At 44.0% G+C, this 23,525-nt stretch overlaps 1 pseudogene; it reads left to right on the top strand.

The window, feature by feature from the left end:
* Window positions 1–8,905: 8,905 nt before the first annotated feature.
* Window positions 8,906–23,156, top strand: LOC123093240 (MADS-box transcription factor 1-like; annotated as a pseudogene).
* Window positions 23,157–23,525: the final 369 nt, after the last annotated feature.

The raw sequence follows: 23,525 nt of genomic DNA, 5'->3' as shown, positions 1-23,525 counted from the left end.
AAAGAAGAAGAATCAAAGAATCGAGAGCACTCGAGAAGAAGAGAGGAATGACGAGAATGACGAGAATCAAAAGCTCACGGAATCAGATAGACTATGAAGCAACTCCGGTAACAAAAGGATGATGAGATAGAATGAAGGATGAACGAATAAGATGAGCGTTGCGAAGATTTAGATGGAGGTTCCGACGAAATGACCGAGGAATTTTGAACTCCGGAAAAGAAAAGATGAAAACACTTGGAACTAGAATTTATTCATTAAGAACAAACTCCGAAGGAAAGGATTAAACACTTGGATGAAATAAGAATAAGATTTATTGTATGCTTATCCTTCATCAAATTAAATTGATGACAAGCAATGGATTTTTCATACTACTTATTCTTCTTGAAAAGGATTGAGAAGGGAAAGCACAAAACTTGAGAAAATCTTCATGAACCACCGGTAGGATTCGAAAGAACGAATGGATTGATACAATAACAAAGGAAAAAGAATCTGAAGAAACCACCGTAAGAAATCAAAATGACTGACGAAAGAGAATGAATCACCGGGAAGAATTAGAAGAATAAAAATGCTAGAGGGGATTTAGAGAGACGAGAACAAAGAGAACTCGAGCTGATTAATGAACATTTGAATGAAGCACCGGGATAAATAGCGAATGATAACTGGAATGATGGCCTCCGGTGAAAAGAAACGGAAAAAACAACTCCTGAAATACTCCGGATGGGTAAGAAAAGAAAATCTGGCAAAATGAAATAATTCGAGAGGATGATAACATGAAGCTAGAACCACGAATCTTCAGGAGAACGGACAAGAGGGAAAACTCTTCTTCAATCTGACGACGGGAAACACCACCAAAAATTACTGAGATACTCCGGTAGAATGAAAAGCAGAGAGGTTGAGCCAATAATGAAAAAGATTTGAAATCGATCTTGAAAGGCATGTGACTGATGGAATTCATTCTTACGTCACACTTGAAAAGAATTGATAATAACTCCGGGGAAATAGAAGAGTCAGGTAAGATCCTGGAAAAAGACCTGTGGGTTAGGGCCCACTGAAGAGATAACACCGTTGAAAAGGATTATTGAACAGATAGATGATGCACCGGAATAATTGAAATATTTGAATGAGGTGACAGCCTCGAACCAATTCAAACACAGACGAATCTCCTGAGATGTCTTGAGCACTCCGGAAGGACAAACTAGCGAGAGGCGAACGAGCAAGGAAAACACTTGATCCGAGGGAAAGAATATGATCAACCCGAAAAACTTGAATTGAATCCACTAGAGAAGATAAAGAGATGAAGAATGACGAACAAGATGAGAATTCACCTGTTGAAATAATTGCGAAAGACTGAAGAGGCTCCACACGAATGAAATTGATGGTCGAGAGAGAGTCAGACTCCGGGAAGAAAAGGGTGGGAGGGCGGGAAAACAAAAGCAACTTTGGAAAGGGAAATCGACGAATATCTTGAAGAGAAAACACCGGTTGAAATCACTGAGGAAAGAAAGCAAAGGCTTCACACGAGTAGGATGGATACTTGATTACGGACTCCGGTTTCGAGAAGAAGAACAGGGAGGGCGGGTGGGAAAAGAAAACAACTGAGGATTGAACTCAAAGATGAAGAGGCTCGAGTCGACTTGACGAGAAATGCACCGGATGAGAAGAGCTGAGGAACAACTACCGAAAAACCAACTTCGTGATCCTAAAGAAACATTTGAAGGGGAAGAGAAGTAATTCAAAACACCTACGTCAAGATTCCTCACTAGAGCGACGAAGGGGCTGAGGAGTAAAAATAATTCCTACTCTCCGATATAACTAGACTCAGAAAACAATTTATTCTAGACTCAACAACGGCCAGACTACACGATCAATCAAGGGGGCTCCTAGGGTCGGTCGAGGCTCTGATACCAACTTGTCACGCCCAATATGCGACCCTATCCAAAAGGAACTCGAAGGTCCCACCAAGGATAGACCCGCATATTGAAACGCTTTTGCAAGGTGGATATCATTACGTCAACATTACATAATAGATGGGGATACATACATAAGGCATACAATGCCACATGAATACAACATCACAATACATCAGAGCATCATCCAACTACAGATGAATCACAAACAGAAACTCAAACGACATCCACCCTGCTAGCCCAGGCTGCCGACTTGGAACCTATCCCCTGATCGAAGAAGCAGAAGAAGAACTCAACGCAAGCAAGCATCGCTCTCGCGTCATGATCATCGCATAACCTGTACCTGCAACTGTTGTTGTAGTAATCTGTGAGCCACGAGAACTCAGCAATCCCATTACCATGGGTATCAAGACTAGCAAAGCTTAAAGGGAAAGGAAGGGGTAAAGTGGTGAGGTTGCAGCAGCGACTAAGCATATATGGTGGCTAACATACGCAAATAAGAGCGAGAAGAGAGCAAAAGGAACGGTCGTCAACTAGCAATGATCAAGAAGTGATCCTGAACTCCTATTTACGTCAAACATAACACAAAAACCGTGTTCACTTCCCGGACTCCGCCGAAAAGAGACCATCATGGCTACACACGCGGTTGATGCGTTTTAGTTCGGATCTGGTGTCAAGTTATCTACAAACGGACATTAACAAATTCCCATCTGCCTATAACCGCAGGCACGGCTTTCGAAAGATTATACCCTGCAGGGGTGTCCCAACTTAGCCCATGACAAGCTCTCGCGATCAATGAAGGAATAGACCTTCTCCCAGGAAGACCCGATCAGACTCGGAATCCCGGTTTACAAGACATTTCGACAATGGTAAAACAAGACCAGCAAGACCGCCCGATGCACCGACAATCCCGATAGGAGCTGCACATATCTCGTTCTCAGGGCAACACCGGATGAGACAGGCTACGAGTAAAACCAGCCCTCAAGTTTCCCCGAGGTGGCCCCGCAGGCGGCTCGGTTTGGACCAACACTTATACAATAACTGGCCCGGGGGGGCTAAAATAAAGATGACCCTCGGGTTGGCCGACCCAAGGGAAAGGGATAGGTGGTGGTGAGGCAAATGGTAAAACCAAGGTTGGGCCTTTTTGGAGGAGTTTTATTCAAAGCGAACTGTCAAGGGGGTCCCATAAATCACCCGACCGCGTAAGGAACACAAAATCCGGGAACATAACACCGGTATGACGGATACTAGGGTGGCAAGAGTGGAACAAAACACTAGGCAAAAGGCCGAGTCTTCCACCCTTTACCAAGTGTATAGATGCATTAATAATATAAGAGATATTGTGATATCCCAATCAAAATCCTGTCCACTATGGAGAAATCTTCAACTTCACCTGCAACTAGCAACGCTATAAGAGGGCTGAGCAAAGCGGTAACATAGCCAAACAACGGTTTGCATAGGAAAGGTATCAAAGGTTAGAGGCTGACATGGCAATTTGGGATGGCTTGATAAACAGGTGATAGGTAGCGCAACATAGCGATAGAACGAAGCAACTAGCATAGCAATGATAGTATTGAGATCCAGGTTAGCGGTCATCTTGCCTGAAATCCCGCTAGGAAGAAGAACGAGTCCATGAAGAAGACGAACGGATGAAGCCGAACCAAGCGAAGACGAACGAATCCTCACGATCGCAACGAAACAGGAACTAACAAGAAAAAGCACACAACATAGTAAACACACCACACATGAACAAGACATGATGCACAACAAGCATGATGCATGACAAAGCTACATGAAGCTACTCATGGCAAGGGATGATGCAAACGAGAGCAACACATCAAGGCAAGTTTAAATGAGGCCGGGAACAACATATAATAATTCCGATAAGTCCTCATATGCATATTACGAAATTGGTCCAGATCTGAATAAACCTTATGTTCAAGTTGTTAAACAGCAAGTTAAGGTGCACAAGGATGATCTACTCGAGATTCTAGTCAAGTTACATATAAAGTTCATTAAGTTCGGAGCTACGGCTTAGAAGATATGAGCAAAATAAGTTAAACATGGCATTGATGCAAAATGCATACAAACATCAAGCAAACACCTCAAAACAAGGATGCAACATGATAATATGAAACTACATGCAATTCTAAGCAAGTTTCATATAGAGCACACTCAAATCGGAGTAACGGTTCAACACACCACACATGAACAAGTTTAAAGGACAAGCTGTCCAAAACAGCAACTAGGCATATTGCAAGCATCAAAACAATAAGCTACAGCATCCCAAAATTATAACAAAAGGCATGGACATGATGTACAGATAAAGCACAACAAAATATGAACACTGAGCTATCTCTAGAAATCACTAGAACATGCTCAAACACACATGATAAGATTGCAAGTTATAACAATTTCAGACTTTGCAGAAAATAACATCACGATGCAATGTTTAGAGCTATCAAACAACATGATACAGGAACTTATAATAGCAAACAAAGGCATGTCATGAACCTGCTAATTGCATAGATCAAAAGTCCTTTACTGACCATAAGCCAAAAAGGATCAGAAAATATGATGGCACCCATGTAAACATAGCAAGTTACTAAAACAGATTCAAACATGGCAGAAACATAATTATGAAGGCATGTTTATGAGCTTGCACCACTCACTACAGAGCAATACATGACATGGCAAGGCACCCAACAGTAAGAAGACATATTTGTGAAGCTAGGCATGGCAAGAGCAAGGTCATATGGTAGATGGATCACTAGGAAAACACATGGGAACAAGTGAACTTAATGTTAACAGGCTGACAACAACATTTTTAAGCAATTTTGAAACAAGATAAGAACAATCTACAGCAAGCTATAAATGCAACCAGGGGCATGGATGGATAGAGGATGACATGTAGATCAAAACATGTTTATAGAACATCTCCAGATTATGCATAGAATGATTAGTAGTAACATGTTTATATAGCATCACGAAATAACAGATTCAGCCTAACAAAACAGTAACAGCATGAACACTACTTAACAAGCTCGATTCACTCACCACAAGTCATTGCATGACAAGATAAGCATAGCATCATAAAGAAGACATGTTTGTGTAACAAATCAAGTCAAGAACAAGTCCATAGCATGCAAGGATCAACTATAGCAAGCCTGGCCAAATTGAATAACATGTAAACAATCTGCCAGGAAATATTTTGAAGCAAAAGTAGAGCACGAAAATGACATGCTAGACTACTCCATAATTGCAACCAGGACCATGGATGGATAGAGCATAACCATGTGTTCAAAACACCCTTACTGAAGTATCTCAAAATATGCATGGATCTCTGTGTAGCAACAAGTTTACATGGCATGAAAATTACAGCAGAACAGGGACTAAAATCAGCAACATCACGATGCCTAGTTTGCATGCTTGTGCTAGTCACCACATTGATCACAAAAATACATGGTAAGCACCTCTGTAAATAAGACATAGCCTAGATCAAAACACATGTAGACATCAACCTCATAGGATGCACACATCAATCATGGCAAAAATGACAAAAGAGCTCGTTCTAACAGTTTCAGCAGATTAACATCATGAAGCACTGTTACGACGATGATTCGGGCAACTAGATGACCTCAAATGAATATGATGCAATGGTATGAAATGATGTACTCATCGAGGCGAACAATTTGACATATTACACGCATGAAACAGAGCTACGGATGCAGAGTTACGATGGCATGAACATGGCATGAAAATTACAAAATCTGGGACTTAGCCGTTTTCTGGAAAAAAAAACGGATGAGCGCGGGAATACTAAAATGTGACCGAAGCGGGATTTAGGCGGGCTGCTCACCGAAGCGGGCCGAGGCCCAGAGTGGAGAGGAGGCAGGCGGGCCGGCAGATCTGGGCCTGCGGGGAAGCGCGGCCCACCTGGCCGGAGGCGAGGGCGCGCTTCTCGTCCTCCCGCACGCGCGGGCAGAGGCGAGGCCATGGCCGGCAACGGCGGCCGACAACGGCGGGAGTGGCGAAGGTGGGGCGTGGACCGGCCGAATCCGGACGGATCCGGTGCGGCAGGACCCGTTCCCAGCGACGGCAGGGCCGGGCGGCCCCGGGAACCAAGGCGGCGGCGGCGGCGGTCAACGCGGCGGCGGGGCGATGTGGGGTCGGCGCGGAGGCGCCGGGCAGGGAGCCGGGCGGCGCGAGCGAGGAGGCGCGGGTGCGGGCTCAGGCGGCGGCGGAGAGGCGCGCCGGAGTAGGAGATCGGGCGGCGGGGCGCCAGACTCCGGCGACGGCGGCGCTGGGCGGACGGAGGAGGAGCGCTCGGGCGGCGGCGGAGCGGATCGGGCCCGCGCGGGCCTGCTGCGGGCTGCGGGCGGGCCGGCGGCGCCCACGTGGCGCGCGGGGAGTGAAGGAGGGAGGCGGCGGCGCTAAGGTGTCGGCGTCCTATTGGACGTGGTGACGGGCGGACATGTCCGGGCGCGGACCGGACGTGTCCGGCAGCACGCAGGGGAAGAGGCTAGGGTTCATCCGCGAATTTCGGGGGAGGGGCTAGTTTTATAGGTAGAGGGAGCTAGGAGAGTCCAAATGAGGAGCGGTTTTCGCCCACACGATCGTGATCGAATGACCGAGAGCATGGAGGGGAGTTGGATGGGTTTTGGGCCACTTTGGAAGGGTGTTGCGCTACAAAGAGAAGGAGGCTTTTACGGTTACCCGGTTAACCGTTGGAGTATCAAACAACCTCCAAATGGCACGGAACTTGACAGGCGGTCTACTGGTGCTATACCAAGGCCGCTTGGCAAGACTCGGTCCATTCCGAGAAAGTTTAATACCCGCACACCAAGAGAGGCTAGAAGGGGACGCCAGATGACATAGAAGCGCCGGATTGCAAAACGGACAACGGGGAAAAGGCTCGGATGCATGAGACGAACACGTATGCAAAATGAAATGCACATGATGACATGGTAAAATGCAACACGCAAGCAAAAGACATGGCAACGACGGCAAATAACTGGCAGACACCTGGCGCATCGGATCCGGGGCGTTACAAAGCTAGTCCGGGAATTTCTAATGAAGTTTCAATGACACATACCTCGGTATGCCCACCGAGGTGGGTAAATCCCGTACTAGTATCTTCAAGTTCTTATCGGATAGGGCTTGGCGATGTGTTCATGAATGGTCTGATCGCCCAGTCTCAAGAGCGGAGAAAGAAACATTGCTGAAATCTTTCATTTCCAGGTGATCCTGGCTTTCATCATGAGCTGCTTTGAACTCCCAAAGGGTACTTGTGGAAAGTTTTGACAAAGTATTGTGGATGAGTGGTGGGGCGGATGAGAAAAATAAGATACACTGGAGATCATGGGACTGGCTCTCAACGCCCAAGTCACTTGGCAGGCTGGGTTTTCGAGATATGCACATCTTCAATATGGCCATGCTGGGCAAACAAGGGTGGCGATTACTTATTGATCCAAATTACTTGTGTGCTTGTGTTTTAAAAGGCTGGTATTTTCCGCACATGAATTTATGGAATGCATCGGCCCTGAGGTTGGCTTCTGCCACTTGGTGGAGCATTCTTGCTGCCTTGGACCTGCTAAAGAAAGGAGTTCAATGGGGGATTGGGGACGGCAGTGGCGCCCACATTCTCGCTGACCACTGGATTGCATTATCTTCGCCAAGTGTTCTTCGGCCGGTCTCTCATATTCCTGCCAATGCTAAAGTTCAGTGCATAATTGATGAGGACATTGGTCCGAATGAAGAGACAATGTGTGCCTTCTATAGGAATGGCATTGCCTTTGAGATTCTTCGGATCCCAATCAAAAGTCATGGCGAGGATTTTGTTCGACGGTCTTTCACAAGGTTTGGGGAATATATTGTATGATCAGCCAACAATTTGGCCCGAAACCATTATTTGTTTATAGAAACCTATATTGGAGGTGTTATGGCCCGTGCAAAATAAAATATGTCCATGCCTTATGTAAATATTGTTCAGCTTATTCCAAGGTGGGATGTAGATGTACCATATTTTGATTGAAGACAAAGGACTATTTGTCAATTTATATGAATTAAGAAATTGATATCATGTCATAACATTGTGAATCTAAGGTCCCGCTTGGAGCAAAAGGAAATCTTGGAGTTTCGAAGAATTAAAATTCGTATAGGAAATATTTCTACAATGACATTCGGAACAAGGAATGGTTCTTCAAGATTCCTATGAAATCTATGGAATGGAGCGATTTATAGAAATTTGGGAGGAAATCAAACGTGAGGTTTTACCTAATGTTCTTTTTCTCCTTATGTTTAGAACTCACGCTTTTTTCTGTGCGGTTTCAAACGGTTGTTTTGGAGTATTCTTGGAGGATATTCAGGCGAATCATGCATTGTTTCTTCGTTCCCACATTCAAACAGAGCCTAGTTCCAGCCAGTCAAAAAATAAAAAACAGGGCCTAATTCCATCTTTTTCAAACTAACTTAGATTCCTTCGTGCTCCAACTCAAGGACCGAAATACAGGAAGCCTGCCAGGAATCCAGCACTAGCTACCTTTGAGCCTGTGAAGGGGTTGCCCAACATTTCATTCTATTTTCCAGTATAAAAACAAGCAAAAGGGTCCCTGACGAACCGCAGCAAAAGAGAGGAAGAGCCAGAGCGAAATTTAAGATAGTTCAGAGAGCTGAAAAAAATGAAGGAACACTTGTTCAGACTTCAGCGAGCTGCGAAAGTAAAGATAGTTCAGACTTGAGAAAGCTGACGGGAAAGAGAAGTCCTACGAAGCCCTAGAAGGCTAGCCGCTAGCAGCAATGTCATAATGAAGTCGTCTATTCATCCACATGGCCGTCGACACGTGCCCCCGTCCTATCCCGCCTCGACCGAACTATCCATCTCCCACGTCTGCTCTCTGATGTGCGGCCACCTTTACTGGCCCCCATTTCCTCGCTGTGGATATGGATTCCGGTCCGGATCGGCACTGTTGCGTGTCCAGCGAGGGCGTGGGACTAACGTTACATCAAGTCATCAATCACCCCCTCCACCACCACCTTCGCCAGAGCTACAGTGAGAGAGAGACGCAAACGGGTGGACGAGCTAGTAAATCATTGGTACAGTAATTGTGAGAGAGCGAGAGAGACTTGAGCACCGAGCAAGCAAAGCATACGATCAGACATCCTTCTGCTGGCGGCAAAAAGTAACAGGAGAGAGAGAAAGAAAGGGAGGAAGAGGAAGAAGGAGGAAGATGGGTCGGGGAAAGGTGGAGATCAGGCGGATCGAGAACAAGACAACCCGGCAGGTGACGTTCACCAAGCGCCGGAACGGGCTGCTCAGAAGGCCTACGAGCTCTCGCTGCTCTGCGACGCCGAGGTCGCCCTCGTCATCTTCTCCGGCGGCGGCCGCCTCTTCGAGTTCTCTAGCTCCTCATGGTACGTAACTAAACCAACCCTATCCGTTCATCTTCTTTTTCCTTCTCTTTTGGTCTCACTTGATCTATGGGTTCGTCAAGATCTGGTCAAACAAAACTCTGATTTTCTTGCCTTCAGTTCAATTAACCAAGAACATGAGAAAACATCCTTATTTTGCGTGACGAGCGAGTGTCCCTTCCTTTTTTTGTGCGTGGAGTGTTGCAGCTCCGGAAAGGACAACTGAACTAGATAGTGATAAGCGTCGGATCTGTTGACCACATCGATCCTGAGGTAGATTTCTGGAGTTCGCGACGGACAGCTATTCAGTACATGTACACCTTATCATAATTACTCACATTACTTGCTATATATATAATCATTTAAAAAAAACATTACTTGCTATACTCGGCAAGAACAAGAAAGCGGTCCATGAAGTTGCTGCTTATTCCTTCCATATTTAGAGGATATTTCGCTGGCCCATGCTCTACTCACAAGATCTCTATCTCCTCCGCATATGCTCATCAGATCCATACATTTCTCACCCAAAATGGTAAATCTAGTACACGTACACAACGCCGGCTGGGCTCATGTCGTCAACAAAATTAAAGAAGAAGCGAGATGTGGGCTTTGGCTGGAACTATAAGCTAATATAAGCACCTTTAGGAACCTTTTATGCCGCAAGTAATTTCGACCTTGTTTCCTGTCCTTTTGGGGCTTGGCTGATGCCGGAACCTTTGTTTCTTGTACCTAAAACTCTCCTTGCTTTAATGAGAAGGCAAACATCTTGCCATCGCTTCAGAAAAGATACTCAAGAGTTTGGCTTACTCTAGGATGAGGTGAGAAGCTGAGATCTGTGATCCATTTACTGTTCCATTAGTTACTGTTCCACTGAGGGCAGCAGCAGCTCGATCCCCGGAAGTTCATCTACTATCTTCACTGAGCCGAGCCCCGTGTAGAACTACCCGTTATTCCGCGCACTGACTGCCGAACCGTCAAAGATATCAAGTGAACTTTCTCATTGCACGTCATGTCGTCAAAGCAACCCAGCTTAGCTTGCATGCAATATACCGATTGAAGTAGATATATATGTGAGTAGTGTTTACTCCACCACGTGCTAAACTGGGTGAACTGATGCATGCACAGTACATTAAATGATATACATGCATGCGAGAAAATGTATACACGGTTAACTTTGCTCTCTCACGAGGATCTTATTACTAGGAGCAATTATGCTGTTCTACCAGATGGCGTGTGTATACTTGTGAAAAGAACATTACGTACTAGCTAGACATAAACATGTGTATAACCTTGCTGCGGAATGTGTTACATAGAGTCCTAAACCCCTCTGCACTAACAGGCTGAAATAGATTCAAAATCAGGATTTTTGGCTACAAAATCTGGTCCAGTGTGGTGACAATTTCAAATCTAGTTCAACTTGCCACCAGCTCAATCCCCGGAAGTTCATCTAAAAAATCCACGGTGGAACTTACTCGATCTGTAAACAACTTTTGTGAGCCTTTCTTTCAGTGTGGTGACAATTTACAGCTTTTCACGCAAGACAAATTCCAGTTCAGTTTGTATTTATGGATTTTAATAAAGTTCTATTTCATCTTTGTTTTCTTCTTCTTCAGCTTAAAGATCATTTTCTACTCCGATGACATTCTTTCACTACTTAGATCATTTCTAAGGTGACATACTACAATATCATGTGTTCAGTCTAAATGTTATTAGAAGTATTGACAGATAATAGTTTTTTGGATAATGGAAGATTAGCTCTCCTTTCGTTTGCACCTTACACACAGTCATGACAAAGCCTGTTGCTATACCGGCACCCATGTTGGGGCATAAATCCCGTGATAACTTGTTGATGTCCTCCATAATGACCTTTTGCTGGTCTGTTCGCTGCAACATTGACCATAACCTCATCTAGTTGATAGATAAGTAAATAGCCTGCAAAGGATTGAAAACAATCATTTATTCAAACAAAACATCATTATGGCAAAGCTAAATGGACCAACACGATTCTAAAAAAAAATGGACCAACACAAAGCACCAAGACCAACACAAAATAAGTGATCTTAGAGCCCCCAAAATCTTATGATGCTAGTTCCAAACACATGAGGAATACAATTAGGGGGTAGGGGGGATTTTAAATTACAAGCCAACAAAATGAGCAATCAAATTAGACGAGCAAAATGACAAGCAAGGAAAAGTTGACCGATGTAGTAAGAAGAGCCTTGTACATTGAGCTGACCAAAAAGATGAACCTCTTGGAACCTTGTATAGTCTAGCCTGATAAATAAGACATCTAAAGACATAGTTGGCCTCATTGAGTTGAGCATTTACAAATCGTGTATAGTTCCCACTCCCTTAATATGGGACAACAATAGGAGACTGAAACTTGATATTAGCTTGGGCACTGCCCATCACCTCTCGAACAGAAATATGCTTATGTCAAGCAACTTTAAAAATATGCGAGAATTCAAATTTTAGTACTCTATGGGTAAGGATAGAAAAATCATCTTTGAATCTTGACCTCCAAGAGGCAATGGTGGCACAATGCCCCTGAAATACTTATCATTCTTTTCTGTCGACAGAGTCCAGGACGCAACCAAAAAGATGTCCTTAAACATGGGCTTGCTCCAAAGTTGCTTCGCTTGGGTGATCATATGGAACCTTGAGGTAGAGGGACCGATCAAATATCTAGGCTAGCCCAAGAAGATTTGCTAAATTGGTTACCAAAGATCATGTGCTCAATCGTTTCTGCAATGTGCAAATCCATATAACAGACAATCCATGTCACCGCCAATATTGTAGTGTCTTCGATTAAGCATGTAAAGGGTATTTAACCTACCATAGAGCAGGAGCCAACCAAAGGCCTTAATCTTTAGGACACTTAATTAGAATTCTAGATCCATCTATATGCCTAGTGGGCTTGAACAACTTTAAAGTAAAAGGCGTACTAGTGATTAGATTTAAACTCTCTTGAGCCCCAAACATAGTGCCATATCTCATGCATGGCTTCCTCAAGAACTATGTGGGTCGTCAAGGGTTGAAGTTCACGAACCTCTGCATGGGCATGTATGGAAAGTTGTAGGTGAAATGCCTCCCCAACAGCCACAATCCCCAAGAAATCATTGACATAGATATCCTCCGAGGAAGCAAAAGAGTAGGACGTTGGGTGGGACACAAAAAAATGGAAAATAAATAAATGAAAAAGGGTGGGACACAAAGCAAGTCGTATAGAAGTACCACAATGCACAACAATCCGAGAGGCGCCTCGGAATACAGGGCTAAGATTCATAATATCTCGCCACCAAAAGGACCCACAAGGGTCAACAACATGCGGAATTTTCGCAGCATGATAGATTGACCAAATAAGATTTGGGAGTTACATGCGGTCATACAATTTGTGAACATATTTCATGAGGAGGGCATCACATCCAACCTGAAGATTAATAACACCAAGGACACCGTGAGTTTTAAGGCGACATGCCATATCCCGCTGCTAATTAATTGCATTGGTCTCCTTGCTCGGTTTTCTTACATAGACTTCTCCTTCCGATTCTGACTAGGGGCTCTAGAATTTTTGGAGTAAACACAAGAATGCGTAGAGAAAAGGTTGTTAGCGAAGTAATGGCACGTTTAGAAGGGACAGTTTTCCACCATAGGAGATCATAGACAATGTCACTGAAAGTTTTGTTCCACACGTACGACTAAGGGCATCAAATCTTGAATTGTGGGGCAAGTTGTTCTGCAAGGATGGCCAAGGTATGTGAAAGGTGTCACACTATGACACAAACAAATATCTTAGATATGGACTGATCAAGGCAGCCTCAGTGCTGATTGGAATGAGTGATGACTTATGGAAGTTGATACTAAGCCTAATTGAAATAGCATAACAAGTCAAAATGTGTTTAACCCGAACAACTTGAAGGGGGGCATGCCGGCAGGACCAAAACCGTATCGTCAATATATTGAATCATATGGTAATATATTTAATCTGAGCAACTTCTAGGATCGCCAACTCTCAACACCATCATTGCTTCACAATCGTCAAAGTCGAGAGCCCAGTCCCCTCTTGCCCAGGCTTGAGGGAACCGTATGGCCGGACAATCTGGACCACACGGGGGCAAGAGCGCACCGACCTGAGGAACAATCCAACCCATCGTAGATCTATGCCGCTACCGAAGATAAACCGAGCCCCATCAGGAACCAACCGAGCTTGTCGCTGCACAACCAGCAACCCACTGCCCGAGACGGAGCCTCCAAGGAGAGAACAATGCTTAGCACCGCCACCACCCAATCACAGGGATTTGGTGTTTTCACCTGGGGCACAAGGGAAGGAGAGAGCATTGGAAGTTGTACCTGATTGTTGTGACCAAGGGGAAGAATGGCACCTGAAATGCCATCAACGTCATGTCCACCATAAACGACAAGGGTTTTCCTCGGACAAAGGCTCCTAGACTAGCACCCACCAGGTCAGCTGTGAAGTCCCGCGAGAAAGGACCGCCGCGCGGGGATCCCGTCGGCTTCCACGGGCAGTGGCTAGGGGGGAGCGGGGAAGGAGGAGGTAGCGCTACAGAACCTAGGTCGCTCCAGATTCTTCGACCCTAATTAAATGTTGTGAAATACTCATGAGCTACGTACACGTTAAAATGTGTGAACAAGAAAAATGAATAAATCTTTGCAAAACTGAGAGATTGAAACTTTTAAATGCTTGCTTGCACCAGCTCCAGCTACACTATTGTACCTTTGCTAGTGACCGAGAATCGTGCATGACATTGTATTAGGAAGAATATTGTGAATATATATTCACTCCGTCCCAAAATAAATATCTTAATCATAGTACAATTTTATACTAAAGTTAATATAAGTTGAGACACTTATTTTGGAACGGAGAAAGTATATTCTTAGGGATGGTTGTTTGCATCACAATGATGCAGAGGCCACAGGTTTTAACCTCATTTATGGAAAAAAAAATCTAGTCTTGGGTAGTTTAGAAAAAACCTGACATTTGGGACCCCCTGCTTTGACTAATTGCACAGATTAAAATTTACCCCCTTTCACCATATTTGACCCGCAGACAAACCAGAGACGCTACTACAAAATAGACCATCTCAGTTAGCTTACAAATCCCATTGTTGGTGTGTATACGTGTAATGTGGCAACCAGTTAGTGATTCCAGGGGCTTTCGTGAACTGGTGATGAACTGGATAGGATAGAGTCTCTCTGATCGATGACCAGGAATAAGATAATAACTCGTATCTCGGCCGATTCTTGCCACCTGTGAAATGACTAAGCGTAGGTAGTTTTCCCACATGCAAAACTTCATGGGATAACTCTATGACAATTGGATCTGCGGATCATCTGATGATTCTTTTTCCTCTTACCAGTAATTGTTACATGCAATGCACGTCACTATTCATGTCCAAAATAAAATTCACGTTAATATTGTGAAGGAAATTAATTGCACATTGATATTCGGTAGGACATCAGTTATGCCTTAATTACATGGTTTGTATTGACATTGGTATTTGGTATTATACTAATTGCATGGTAAACATGTTAAACGGTCATCATTGGAGCAATCCAGATCACTGGATTGACACGAATTGATGGTCCAAATTAACTAGATCTGCCATTTTAGATCGTTTTATGCTTCATCCTTTGGGGGAGGCCTGGTCATATATTAAATAACACAAGTCCTTACAAAAATGACATTTACATAAAAATAAGATTACATCCAAATTCTTAGGGGTGCCAAAATCTTCGTCCTCCCGAATCCACCAACGGCACGCCATGAGCAAAGCTCGATGCCTCCTCTGGCCTCCGCCTCGGCGGAGCTAATTTATTTAAACCCAGGAGCTTTTATAAGCAATCAGGGAGTGGTCAATGTAGACCAAAAGATATCAGCGATCACAATATGTGTAGCAAATCGCTGTCCCGGAGAACAAGAAACCGAAAAGAGCTTGTAGATACTCCAGAGACCACAAACCTTTACCGAATCCAATGGGATCCACCGGAGACCAAAGCCGACTGGATCTAGGAATATTTGTCGAAGACACACCTCCACATGCCCTCCATTGAAGCCAAGTGAAGGGAACGTGCTATGCAACAACAAAATTATTCTACACGATTACACCCAGGAACACTATGATGGTGTGGGTAATGATTAGACACATCGACAAGCTGAGTAGCAGAAGTAGTGTAGTTTGTCGCTGAAGCGCGATGATTCCCGCAGGTAAGTTATACCTCCTAGCCACGAGAATTTCTCTAATGATGCACCGATTAAGAGTCAAAGTAGGCGACCCCTCCGAGGTATCCGCGCGTTCCGAAGTAGTATCCAGTAGCACTCAGACGTCCAAGAAGAAGAGATATGAGAAAACTAGAGATCCTAGCGGCTTTCCCATCTAATTAGGATTCTAATCTAATTAGACCAACTAGATTTGGGGTTGTACTCCAAGTAGATAGGAGGAGCGAATTGGGGTTGTACCCCAAGTAGGATTCCCCAAATGGCTCACTGGGGGCTTCCTTCTTGGGTCAGCCTAAGAGGGACTTCTTACACATATTAAATCCTTGATTTTCTAGAAGTTTCCCGAACCCGTTCTGGAACCTTTGGAACTTTTCATATATAGGTCTGGACTTTTTGAAACCATATTATACCTTTCAGGAATTCCTGAAACCCTTTTGAGACCATCTGAAAAACTCTCACCTTTCAAGACACTTTTCTTGGATCGCTATTTAGGCTCGCTGAAAACAATATTCTAGTATGAGTAAATCCATCACAAATACTTCAAGCTATCTTTGATGAGCCTTCATCATTATACTAGGCATGTTGCCTTGGGTCGCCATAGGTCCTCAAAGTCCTTCCCTCAAGAACAAAACCAAGATCGCCTTTTCATCGAGAACTCCCTTCTTGACTCTAACCGGTGCCCTATACATAACCCCATATTACAGCTCCTAGCCAATTGTCGCATCTGCCAACAGTTGGCCCTTGATGTAGAGGACACAACATAACATATCCAACCATAGGTGATGGTCGTGTTTGGAGGGATCCTTTGGGATCAAGCCCGCAATCTCGACCAGCCATGGGACCTATGGGTCCGACTTTGGATTCAATGGAGACATGTGATATGACATGGGAAGAACCCGTTAGACTAGGCGTATGCTCCAGTTATGGCTGAACGGGCCCCTTGGCCACACAATAGTATCATCTTCAATGTTGTACGACCATGCTATGGGCTTGACCAGCCAGGGGCTCACCTCCTCATTGTGACCCCAACCATCAACAATTGCGATGTCAAGAAAGTTCTCATAGATGGTGGGTACTCCCTCAACATCATTTTCATAAAGACTTTTGAATGGCCATATATATCGATAGCTTATTTCAATCATACGTAATTCCCAATTTATAGCATGGCCCACAAGACACTTATTGCCACCATCATGTGCCATCTTTCTATTGAAGCGGACATCTTTCTATTAGCATAATACATGTACCAGGATCACATCTCAATAGCAGGAGGTAACATGGCTTTAGTGGCAGAGCTATAGTGCAAGGTTTTTGCCCTCACGGCCCAAGTTCTACCTCACACAGTGTATATTGCTACAAAATTGCGCGGGTCACAACCCATCTTTGCTTCAACGAAGATCTGCCATTACCAGCTTATCTCTGAGGGCGTATAGCATGCATTATATTATACTAGGATCACATCTCAGTCAGTAAGTGTTGCGCACATACTAATATTCAATTTTTTTACATTTCCAATGCTTTTGGATATTATAAATGTCATCACTTCTCTACATTTTTTGCAGGTCAAGCAATATAAAATTGATTCATTTGCTTTCATATGTCAACAGCATGTACAAAATACTTGAGAGATACCGCACGTGCAACCATAACTCACCAGAAGCAACCCCTTCAGCAGAAAATGAAGTAAGCATCTCAGAATCTTAATACCTTCCTGAATATAAAGAGGTTAGGGCATCTCTAGTAGACCCCCTAAACTAAGACTAGCAAAAGTACTCCCTATCCCACTTTGCCAACTATTTAAGGAAATCACTATTCTGCAACTAGCAGATCCCCTATCCTTTTTTTTTTTTTTGTTTTCCCAAATTTTCGAACTTACCAAACATTAAAATAAATAAAACCTTGAATAATGAAGTGCACACAATTCAAATGCATAAAAGATTTAATGTTCTCAAACATATACCATCCAATTCAAACAAAACATACGGTCCAACTAAACTAAGTATTAAAATAAACATGATTAAAGCACAAGAATCAAGTGCTATGAAGGCACCAATGATGTTCAATAAGATCTTCGTGAAGTCGGTTGTGAGATCGATGGTTGATCTGTTGGTGTGCATGGATGAAGGCTTGGATCCTATTTGGATTATGCTCCAGCTGCACCAGGTGGGCATTGAATAGTTGCCAAAAGTCCTTTGGGTCTTCTCTCTCATCCTCGATGATCATGTTGTGCAAGATAATACATGATGCCATGATCTTCCATAGGGTCTCGAGCTTCCAATGCTCAGCGGGGTCATAGACAATCGCAAACCATCGTTGAAGCACACTAAATGCTCTCTCAACATCCTTTCTAGCAGATTATTGACAAGTTGCAAAGTGAGGTCTCTTGTTAATTTGGTTTGTGGATAGTATTCACAATTGTGGCCCATGGAGGATGGATGTCATCGGCAAGGTAGTAACCCATGTTGTACACATTGTGATGATCGACAACATAGTCGCAAGTTGGATTGCCACCATCAATAATCCTTTCAAAAAGAGAAAATTGTGAGAGCCAAGCATACCAATGTATGGATGCCAAATCCAAAGATCATGTGATGCATCTGCCTCAAGAATGATGGTTGGATCGAGGCAATGCCCTCGATACTGACCTTGACATGCAACATGACAAGTCTTCCGAGTCCAATGCATGCAGTCAATGGATCCAAGCATACCTGGGTAACCTATCTCTTCATTTTCTACCATGAGCCTTTGAGTATATTCTTCATTGGGAACCCTCAAGTCCTTTGGTCCATAGATCTCGACAACAGTTGTGCAGAATCGTCTCACACACTCGGGGACAGATCTTCACCAAGCGAACATAGACATGGATGGCATCAGACGGGCATCCATAAGCAAGAACTTGCATGATTGATATTATCTTCAACAATGGACTTGCAGTTTCTAGTTTGTTGCATTCCTTCTCAATACAAACCAAGGATCATGTCTCTCCACAGCCTTTTCAATGGTGTTGAAGAGAGTCGATGCATTCTAAATAGGCGCCGAGAATAGTATAGGGGTTAGACTGCATTCGACGCAAAGTAATCCTTGACAAGACCATCATGACCCATGCCTTGGTCTCAAAGAAACAGTCGTCGGCCTAACTGAGAACCATGGACTGTTTGAGTTTGAAAGTACCAGTTAGGTCATGATAGCGGAGGAGACCATCTAAACACGGAGAAATGTAACGGTCTATCTGAGACGTTTTTATGCAATATGTAAACAAATGCATAGGGGAATTTTGACAAATACCATATGTGTAGTAGAGGTCCTAGCGACAGCGCTGACGACGGACCTTTGACTTGCGCATCAAGGAAGCAGAGGAGACTGCCGACGCTACGTAGCCGGGCACGCACGTGGTTTTTCAGCAAAGAGGTAACAAATGACGCCATGGATGAAGGTTGCGTCGGCAACCAGATCGGATGGCTTCTTTTTTAGATCTGGCAGCGCCTGTCGGCGCTGGCTTGTGGTCGACCTTCCTACCACATCGTCGTGGTCGGCCGGTCCGATTCCAGAAGAAATCCGAATTTGACGGTGCCCTTAGGCTAACTCTAACCGATCCCCTAAAAGTTAATGGAGTAAAAGGCTTAGTGGACTATATATACTCCACTAAGTTTTGGCCGTACCTAGCCGATCCCCTAAACTTAACGGAGTAAAACAATTCATTTGCATTTCAATTTCAGCCATGGAAACCCATTTCTCTGCTTATTTATTTCATTCAACGACATTGGATTACAGAATAATTCACCAATTCTTTGCTAGATGAGTAAGGCCAAAGAAAACAAGAACCACAATTAGATATTTTCTAAGATATCCAACTTCCATAACTGCTCCTACTAGTTGGATTAATATCTTCTTGATGCCTTCATTGTTGATCTACGGATTCTCGATCTTGCATACTTCATTCTTCTTCTTTGATTCTAAAAATGTAGACGTTGCTTCCCCTCTAATTTCTTCTTTAATCTAGCATCTAGTCTCATATTTAGCCTCAATTCTAGCAACAAGTTCACGAACATCTACTAATTTTCGTGCTATCAATATATCGATGTACTCTTCTTCCCAATACCAAAATGAGCATCCATCATCCTACACACATAGATGAGTATCAATTAGCTACCGAAATTGAACCAAATCCGATGAAAACCGAATCAAAACAAGTACATACCCCATCGTTTGTGCATTTGAAGAACACCCATCCGGGATGTTGCGACATGGTAAAAACTCAGCGTACCAGTTGTCGTGTGCAGCCTCGCACTGTATGATCGGCAGCTGCAAGCCGGTGAGCCGCTGCACGAGCGCCGAGCCTGGACGATGGTCGATCGTGTATTTGCCGGCGAACCGACGACTGGAGCATTAGAGTGGCTAGAGGAAGAGCTGGTACCTACATGTGGCGCAGAGGCTTTGTCAGGGCTGTGTGGGCTGCTTCACGGCCAATCTTTGACAAGGCGTAGCCGCCAATGGCCGGAAACGCCAAATCCGGGGGCGGCGGCACCAGCCGCAGATCCCCTTGATTTTTGGTTGGCGGCGGGATGAGGAGGTGGTGGAGGACAGCGGCGGAGGCCTGCAAGGCTCCCCTGGCGGCCTGCCGGTGCCGGCGAGGAGGGGGAGGGTAGGAGGGGCGGCGGGGGCGAAGATACGGCTCGGGAGAGACAGCAGAGGAGAGTCGCGCCGTTTTACTTAGGGGAGCAAAGAGGAAGTAAAAATAGGGAAATTTGTAGGAGGAGTAAAATAATACTTACTACATTATGTCGGATTGGGGATTGGCTAGGTATCGATTAGTGGAGTAAAAAGCTACTTCACTAACCGATTATAGAGTATCGGTTAGAAATGCCTGAGCTGCAGCGACGGCGGGCTCAAAAGCGGCGAAAATGACGATTTTGGCGGCCTGCACTCACAGGAAGCTGCGGGAAAAGCCAGCAGGGCTGTAGGATGGCGCCGGTCAATTCCGCCAGCAGGGAGTCAACGGCAGTGACTGTGGCGGCGGCGGCGAGGGTCGGGTCGGCGCAGCAAGGTGGGTACACGGCCGAGCAAATATAGTCAGTAGTCGTCTCGCTAGTGCCCACTATATTCGGTCAGAACAGCTGTGTGCGTAAATAACCATTACATTCAGGTGATTTTTTTAGCCGCATACCATAGAACTGAACAATTGTTCTACGGTTAATTTTTATTACTATAAACAGTACTCCCTCCATCCGAAAATACTTGTCATCAAAATGGATAAAAGGGGATGTATCTAGATGTATTTTAGTTCTAGATACATCCATTTTTATCAATTTTAATGACAAGTATTTTCGGACGCAGGAAGTATGTTACAAAAGGGTAAGGAAAAAAACAGAGAAAAACTAAGCAAAAAGCCCTACGGGTAAACATAGTCACAGCTTAACCAACTCCAGTTTTTGGAAACATATTCAGGTGATTGTCCAAGGTTAGGTCCAGGCTAAACATTGCACTCTCTTGTAGTCTGTCGTTGTTTTCAATCTTTCCCAGCTTCCATTTGGTGGGGCAACATTTTGTTTGAACTGTCTTGTTTGTTTGGCCAACATGGTCTGTTGTCATGTACATTTAGCTTCTCATTTCCACGGCAAGTATTGTGTCACTTGAACTGACATCTACCATGCATCCTTTTTTTTTTGAAACTAGATAAATTACCAAGAATATCTGAAGTTGAAGACCAGACTTGAATATCTTCAAAGTTCACAAAGGTAGTTTTTGGAGATTGGGGTGAAAAGTTACTTGCTGTATATACATTGCAATGTTGCTCTACCTTATCAGTCCTCGTTCTCGTGTTGTAGAAATATTCTCGGTGAGGATCTGGGCCCACTTAGCATGAGGGAGCTTGAGCAAATTGAGAACCAAATAGACATATCTCTCAAGCATATCAGGACAAGAAAGGTAGAGAATTTGAATATTTAATGTATGTTACATAAGCTCAGGTTCAGCAACTTCAGATATTTTTCTACTCCCTTCGTCCCATAATATAACAGCGTTGGCCGCTGCACCATGGGTCCGCTCTGGCTCAGGGTCCCTCTATAACAAACCATCATCTTTTTATTGATTTTTTGTTATACGGTTTTCAGATTTTCCTTTGAAATGCTACCTCATTTATGCTAGATTCTGATTTTTTTTCTATGCTCAAAGTTCTCCGGTGGTTGTTTCTCATTTAGAACATTTTCGAAAATGCTCTTATATGATGGGATGGAGGGAGATACTTCATCAGTTGAAGATGATGCATGTATTAGTTTCGAATTGTCTTAGTGAAAAAAATGTTAGCTTCAGAGCATCTAAATGATGTTGTATCCATTATTGTTAATATGCAGCTGAACTTGTAAGGCATTTTTATAGCGTTAGCTGAAACATCGCAGTTATGTCAGGTGGTTTTGCCTTGCTTTATGACAAAGCATACATTTTTTGCAGAATAAAGTATTACTTCATGAGTTATATGACCTGAAAAGTAAGGTAATGATGAATCATGAACTTCAAATAATCCTCACCCTATATTGCATGCTCCTTCTGTTAATATATAATGGCAAAATGATGTTCTACAGGAGCAAGAATTGCTGGATCAAAACAAAGACCTGAGGAAGAAGGTACTATCACTGAGCTTAGAACTTACGCTTTCTGTCCTTCTATCAAATTTTGAACCTTCACCTTGTTGCCAACACAAATTGCATACCTTTGCTGGACGAAGTTTGTAAACTACACGGAATACAAACATTCATTCTGATAAAAAGAATGAGTCCAGTGTGGGCAATCAAATTTCTCATGACTGTTTTCTTGGGAGTGCCAGTTGCAAGACATCAGCTGTGCCGAGAATGCGCTCCATATGTCATGGCAAGATGGAGGGCACGGTAGCTCCAGTGGGTGGCATGCCATCGAGACTACTTATCCCGGACTGCTGCAACGCCTGGAACATGATTCCTCCAGGCAAATTGGGTATGTCTTTCTACATGGCCATCGGTTTAACCCACCGAATCAAGCATAAACTATTTTTCTTCCGATTTGTAATTGTTCAGAACCTGAGTGTTCGATCGGTCCAAAATTGAAGTGATTTCTTTTGCTATGTGAAGGTACCATCAGACCAGCATGGACCAGCTGAACAACGAAGCCATGGCTCCACAGTGCCTTGATGGACACCTTGGATCGACTGCAAGTTGGATATGATCAGTTCAGACGATGAGACAGGCATGATTCAACACGTATCGTACGCCCAATCTGGAGTCCAGGAGACCAGGAACTCTGGATATTATTGTCGTAGTGCTGCTCATTGCACTTCCCTGAAAAATAAAAAAAGGCGATTCATTCGAGTCGAGTACGTATCTCTTGTAATGGTCTATTGATCCACAGACATGGGACGTCACCTGGTCTGGCGTTGCCTCGTATGGACTTGAGTGTCACTTGTTATATTTGTGTGCTGGACTTGTGATGATTAATAGGTAGCTTGTGTATGGATCAAAATACTTGTGCTAAGCAGAGTGGCACACGTTTCTATTTGTTTAGCGTTTCTTCGACTGACCGACAGTGTGTATCAGTGTGAGTGATTTGCAAATTATTGGGTGCAGATTTATCGGTTACGGGGAAAAGGTCCTCTAGTTTGTATAAGTTCAGGTATTTTCCTTTTTACAGTGTCGCTGGTTTCATGATTAGTGGGACGATATTTGCAAAAAAGAAACCTTAGAACGACTTTAGCAGGATCGCTAAAAGGCCATGAACTGCACAGTAACCGTTAATAGAGAAGCGCTTCGATAAACCCCCCTCACAAAACGTATAAAGGGCAATATAGACCGACCTTTAACGTACCATACACCACCGGATATATACGGCCGTACGTTAGCCTAGGCGTCAATACAGGTTAGTTGCTCCATGGACGGGCCTGGTCCATTTACGTTTTTTCTTTATTTCTTTTCACTATTAAACTACTAAAAAAATAGAAGCTGTGC

This window comes from Triticum aestivum, chromosome 4B (genome assembly GCF_018294505.1).
Source record: "Triticum aestivum cultivar Chinese Spring chromosome 4B, IWGSC CS RefSeq v2.1, whole genome shotgun sequence".
Classification (NCBI taxonomy): domain Eukaryota; kingdom Viridiplantae; phylum Streptophyta; class Magnoliopsida; order Poales; family Poaceae; genus Triticum; species Triticum aestivum.
Note: the sequence above shows the minus strand (reverse complement) of the source record. Positions and strands in the feature narration are given on the sequence as shown.